A 6,929-nucleotide genomic window follows, 5' to 3' on the forward strand; every position below is an offset into this window, starting at 1 on the left:
GAAGGAAGGAAGGAAGGAAGGAAGGAAGGAAGGAAGGAAGGAAGGAAAGAAGGAAAGAAGGAAGGAAGACAGGAATCCTTGAGGGTCAGAGTCAAGATGGTGGGGAGAAACCAGGAAGTTGCCTGAGCTCTCTCCAGTTTCCCTCTGAAACAACATTAAATCAAGCCTTTCAATGGATTGTAGAGTGACAGAACCTACAAAAATATGGAGTGAAACAGTCTTCCAGCTTAAGATAACATAGAAGGACTTCTGGAAAGGTCTGTCTCACTTGGGTAAAAGGGGAGCACAGCTTGGTGCAGGTGGTGTCCAGGAAAACCAGAGGGAAGTTCTTAGCCACAGCATAAATCAACAATTAAGGCCCCTGAGTTCTGGCTCAGCAGGCCAGTGGTACAGCAGGCCAGCTATAAAGCCTTAAGGCCCAGGGCAGAAAGCAAATTGCCAACCCCAGAAACCAGACAACAGGCACAACAAGGCAAGGCCATCCCAGCATAGTAAGCAAGCCGCCAGCACCTGAGGCTCCAGTTCACAAAGCCAGTGACCAAGTCCCTGGCCCTCAGCATAAGAAGCTTGGGACAGTGCCACAGGAGCAGAGGTCAATTTTAAAAGCCACTAAATAGACAAAAATATGAGCAAGCAGCAAAAAAGAACCTTGACCATGGAGAGCTTTTATGGTGACAGGAAAGATCAAAATACAAACTCAGAAGAGGACAACAGTATCATAATGCCCACATGCAAAACCTCAAAGTGGAATATGAATTGGTCTCAAGCCCAAAAAAGCCTTCTTGGAAGAGCTCAAAAAGGATTTTAAAAGTCAAATAAGAGAAGTGGAAGAAAAATGGGAAATGAAATGAGAAGTATGCACAAAAGAGTCAAGAGCTTGGAAAAAAAAGTGTAAAAATTGGTCCAAGAAGACAATTACTTAAAAACTACAATTGACCAAATTGGGGAAAAAAAATCCACTGAAGAAAACAACTCCTTAAAAAGTAGAATTGGCCAAATGGAAAAGAAGATACAAAAGCTAACTGAAGAAAATAATTCCTTAAAAATTAGAATTGGACAAATGAAAGCTAATGATTCTGTGAGACATTAAGAATGAAACAAAATCAAAAGAATGAAAAAAATAGGTAGTGGGCAGGTCATGCAGGGGGAGGGGACTCTGGGCCTTTCTTCCCCTTCTGGTTCTTCCACCCTTTTGTCCCCTTTCCAGATGTGGTCCCCTTTTCTCCCCATTCTTCTCTTCCCCTTTTCCCCTAACCCCTTCCCCCTATCCTCTCCCCTTTCTTTGTCAGGGGAAACCCTGCTAAGAAGAACCTGCCCCCAGGAGCACACCACCTGGTGGGACCTGAGCCAGAGCCCAGGGTCTATAGACACTGCTATATTCTGTTGAAGATGTCTAACAGTAACACTACTCAAGAGACCCTGGAAATAATGAAAGAATCAGGAAAAAAAAAAGCTAGTAAGAGTCTGTAATCAAGAATAAATTTGTATACAAGTCACTAAGTAAGGAAAAAATTGAGAAGGAGGGTGAGGATACTAGTGTTTGGCAGGAGATACAGAGACAAGCTTCCAACCATAGGCATGCCAGAAAAAGAGCCAAGTCTAACTCTAAACTAAAGCTGGTACAGAGCCACACAGTGTGTGAGGAGTACTCTACTCCTTTTGTTGATGGGCAATTGGAAACCTATGACATAATTTAAGTGTATATCAGTTGTCCCTCTGACAAAGAGGAAGAGAAGTCCATGAAAGATGGCTCTGAAAAGGAAGACAAATACAAAAATAAAGAAAAAGTCCCAAGGAAAATTCTGTCTAGAGACTTCAGTCAAGAATATACCAACTCTACTTGAACAGACCTACATGAATTTCTAGTAAATACACTGAAAAAAAAACAAACAAAAAAAAAAACCAAAGGATGGAATGATACTGCTAAAGTTAGAACAAGAGAATCTGGAATTCATTAATAACAATAACCAGTTCAAGAAATTTTCTCAGATGACCTCATATCACCGGATGCTATCACACTGGGTGTGATATTTTAGAATGGACCAAAATGTTGACCAAATTGGAAAAGCTGTCATCATAAACAAAATCAGTAATACGAGGATCTCTGAACAGAGGGTCTTAGAGCATATCAAAGATGAGAAGAATGTAGAATTTCAACAGAAGTTCATCCTGAAGAGAGATGATGATACCATCATGGACCAGGATCATAACCAGATTAGAGTTCCGTTATAGAATGGAAGGAGGAGCAAGTCAATAGAAGAGAGAGAAGAGGACTATCAAAGCGTTCAAGAGAATATTTGCCTGAAAGACTGGCCAGAACCACTATTTAAATGACATAGGGGAATCATGAGGGGCTGAGCTGCACCTTGAGCAGCCACCAGAGCAACACAGATGGTGAGATCAAATCCCTGGAGCCCTGGCCCAGGAAATGGCTTTGTCCATAGTATGCCTTCACCTGTTACCAAAGTCAGAAGCTTCAGTGAAATCTCCATTCTCACCTGAGGTGACAGCATTGGGAGCAATAAAGGAGGCAGAGTAGGAAGAATCTCCAGGCCAGGTTTAGCACTAGGTGCCCCAGAAATCTGCAACCAGATCACCTCATCCCAGCCTATCTGGGGCCTTCTGCCTTGCACTACTCAGTAGCAGCATCATCCAGCTCTCCTACACACACCCCAGCAGCAGTCACCCTTAAGTAATGCATGTCTCACAGACATGATCTCAGCAGCCCCTTTAGGCTGATGAGCCTTAGTTGACAAGGTTCCACCTAAGCAGCTGATCCATTTTCAGCCCTGTTCCAGGTCCCATTTCTCTCCTAGAACCTTCAACAGCCTGGCTTCGTCATTGCCTCTACAGGCCAGCCTCTCCCCACCTCCAGCTACTCCACCTCCAGCCTGGACCAACAAGTCCTACAGCCTCAGGCATACTGCCCCCAAAACAGGTACAGGTTTCTTATTACCCTCCTGGGTTGTATCCCAACTCCAACAAGCAATACTGATTTCTTTTTTACCTGGTGGCCTACAGCCCCCAACATGGTCAACAGCTGCCTCAGCCATCTCACCAGCCTGGGTTACAGCCCATAATGTCCAGCCAGCAGCCAGCAGCTTACCAGGGCTTGATGGGTATCCAGCAGCCACAGAACCAAGGACTTCTCAGCAACCAGAGGAGCAGATTGGGGGGCCATATGCAAGGCCTAGTAGTCCAGTATGCTACACTACCTTCATAACAAGTTCCAGTGGGAAATGAGTCCCAGAATGTGGTCCAGCAGCCCTTTCAGCAACTTCTGCTGGTCCCTGCTAGCCAGTCACTACAGGGGGGCTTACCATCAGGGAGCAGACCTGTGTACTACAGTGTGTCCCACCAGCAAAGCAGAATGGCATAAGCCCTTCAGTAGGGTTTCTGTAGCCCCCTGGCTCTGAGCAATACCAGAAGTTGCCTTTCCCTTGCAGCCCACCACAGATGCACAACAGTACTCAGGAGTGTCACCATCTGGACCAGGTGTGGTAGTCATGCAGTTGAATGCCCCCGTGTTCCCAATGGTTCCCAGTCCCCATGGGCTTCATCTATGGTTCAGTGGAGTCACTATAAATACTACGGCATGGACCAGTGGAGGCAGAAGCTGGGGGACCTGTAGAACCCTGAGAGCAGCCCTCAGGCAAACACACAGATGAATAGCCCGATCACATTTCCCACTTAGTACCCAGGCCCATCTCCCCTTACCAGCCTCTGCAGAGTCTGCACAGGACTCAGCCCTCTTCCTTACACAGTTCCTGGTGTCTGTTGGCTCTGCCTTGAGCAATGGACCCTATTCCCTCCTGGCCTAGCCATTACAGTACAATCAGTCCTCCTCTGCTCCATGGCCAGATGACTTACACAGCACACCAGGGACAAACGAGAATGAAGCATGAAAACCAGGGGAAAAGGCAGGCACTCAAATCTGCCTCCACTGATGTGAGGACTGCAGATGTACTGGGTGAGTGTTGGAGGTGACATCTCCGTGAGGGCCTCACCCGCACAGAGACCGACAGACTCTTCACACAGCTTGCAATGAGGACCCTCAGGGGCTGCCAGGTGGCGGAGGGGGAGAGGAGGAAGGGGAGGGAGGGGGAAGGAGGGGGAGGAGGGGCGAGGTGGACAACAACTGGACTGCCATGAATGTCCAGGACACAGACCTCGCTGCCTGATACAACATCATGGCTGCGGTCCCCAGTCCCTGACAGCCCAGAAAGACTCCCTCTGCCTTAACAACTCCATGAGTGGATTCAAACTTCAAGTGGTCAAAAAGAACTATGACCAGAGGATCCTAGAGCGGGCTAGTTCCCAATAAGCAGAGGAGGGGAAGAGTTCAGCACCACTGGTGGGGGCTGGGTGGCCTGGGCAAGGGATGCAGAAAAAGCACAGATAGAGATACTGATCCAGACAGACATGTAGACATACATGGAGCTAGGGAGATGGAGCCATAGAAATGGAGACTGAGGCCATAGAGACAGTGAGACAGGCAGATACGCAGACACACGCACACACGCAGGCACGGACTCAGTCTGGGGTTTTCTTTGTCACCTTTTCCCTCTCTTTCTCTGGGTGGCTCCTCTCCTCTTTGCCTCCCTTTCCCTCCAATCCTCTCCTTCCTTTTTTGGACTCCCCTTTTTCCTCATCCTGGTCCCTGGTACACATATACATGTGAGGGACTGTCTGATGTTGGCAGCTACCAGGTTGGGCGCTGTGGCAAGGCAGGGTAAGATCTGGGTATTTTGGAAGTCGAGGCAGAGGCTGTGGTAGTCAGAGTCGTGGTGAACTGGGATGGGCTGGTTACGGAGAGCTCCTGAGGCAAGGGGCGGTGCCACGTGGGAGTGGGACGGCAGAGGACTGAGTTCCCTTTGCTTAGTCCCCTCCCTATATGCAACGTCATCCCCAGATGCCTCTTGTGACCTTCCTGACTTCCTGGGTCCCTTTGTGCAGCACTGACCCAGACCCCTCCTCCCAGTGTCTGAGTCTGACTTCCTAGGTCATGTACTCTTGTCTATGCGCCAATCCCAGATGCCTCCTTCCTATATCCGGTCCTAGCCTCCTACGTCACTCCCTCCCCCTTGGTGTGCTAAACTCAGACAGCCCCTTCCGGTATCTGACCCTACAATCATTGGCTAGTAAGCAGGCTGGGGAGGAGGGGCTAGGTAGGTATTTAGGAACAAGCGTGGTCAGATCACGCAGGTGCTCTCTCCCCTGGCTCCTGCCCTGTTGCTCTGGCCTTGCTGCTTGGGCTTGCTATGATGGCTTGCTGTGATGGCCTCTGAATAAAGCTCTGGTGTTGGCACCTCCCGATGGCTCATCTCTGTGTGGTTATCCGGCAGAGGACCGAAGACTCGAGTGTGAGTAAGACTCTGGTAGTGTGCTTCTTATAGGAGGAGTGGGTACCGGTGTACGGCAGGCAGAAGGTCGGCGTGCGGCCAGTATACACACACACACACACACACACACACACACACATACACACATATATATATGTATAAATACATATATATGTATATATATATACATATATATACATGAACAGAAATCATATGATTATCTCAATAGGTGCAGAAAAGGTTTTGACAAAATACAGCATTCATTCCTAGTCAAAACACTAGAGAGCATAGGAATACATGGAGTTTTCCTTAAAATGATAAATAGTATTATCAAATGATAAATAGTATTATCAAAAACCATCAGCAAGCATTATATGTAATAGGGATAAGCTGCAAGCTTTCCCCATAAACTCAGGGATGAAGCAAGGATGCCCATTATCACCTCTGTTATTTAATATTGTACTACAAATGCTAGCTTTAGCAATAAGAGAAGAAAAAGAAATTGAAGGAATTAGAATAGGCAATGAGGAGACAAAACTATCCCTCTCTGCAGATGATATGATAGTATTCTTAAAGAATCTTAGAGAATCAACTAAAAAACTACTTGAAATTATTAACAACTTTAGCAAAGTTGTAGGACTTAAAAATAAACCCACATTAAATCATCAACATTTCTATATACTACCAACAAAGCCCAGCAGCAAGAGATAGAAAAAGGAATTCCATTTAAAATAAATGGAATAATATATGTATTCTGTTATAAAATATAAATGGAATAATAAAATAATAATAAGATATAAAATATTGAGTAGTCTACCTGCCAAGACAAATACAGGAACTATATGAAAACAATTACAAGACGCTTTTCTTTTTTTTTTCTTTTTTTATTAATTTGTTTGGATTTATCAATAATCACTTCCATATGCTTTTGAGTTTAAAATTTTTCTCCCCCTTCCTCCCCACCACCCTCCCCAAGATGGTACACAATCTCATATAGGCTATACATTTACATTCATATTAAACATTTTCACATTAGTGATGTTGTAAGTAAAAATTAAAACTAATAGGAGGAACCATCAGAAAGAGGAAACAGAACTCAACAGAAGAGAAAAAAAATAGCAATTCAACTTCCATAGTTCTTTCTTTGGATGTGGATAGCATTTTCCATCACGAGGCCTGTGGAGATGTCTTAGATTCTTGTATTGCTGGGAAGGGTTAAGTTTATCAATATTAGTCATCACACAACGTGGCTGTTATTGTGTACAACGTTCTCTTGGTTCTGCTCACTTCACTCAGCATCAGATCATACAAGTCTTTCCAAGTTTTTCTGAAGTCAATCTGTTCATCATTTCTTACAGCATGATAGTATTCCATTACATTCATATACCACAACTTGCTCAGCAATTCCCCAATTGATGGGCATCCTCTCAATTTCCAATTCTTTGCCACCACAAAAAGAGCTGCTATGAACATTTTTGTACATGTGGGTCCTTTTCCCATTTGTATGATCTCTTTTGGAGATAGCCCTAGATGTGCTATTGCTGGGTTAAAGGGTATGCACATTTCTATGGCCCCTTGGGCATAGTT

The 6,929-nt window shown here is 45.3% G+C and overlaps 1 pseudogene; it reads left to right on the forward strand.

The window, feature by feature from the left end:
- Positions 1-1,389: 1,389 nt before the first annotated feature.
- Positions 1,390-4,324, forward strand: LOC114029141 (annotated as a pseudogene).
- Positions 4,325-6,929: the final 2,605 nt, after the last annotated feature.

This window comes from Vombatus ursinus, unplaced genomic scaffold (assembly GCF_900497805.2).
Source record: "Vombatus ursinus unplaced genomic scaffold, bare-nosed wombat genome assembly UNPS02014909.1, whole genome shotgun sequence".
In the NCBI taxonomy this organism is placed as follows: domain Eukaryota; kingdom Metazoa; phylum Chordata; class Mammalia; order Diprotodontia; family Vombatidae; genus Vombatus; species Vombatus ursinus.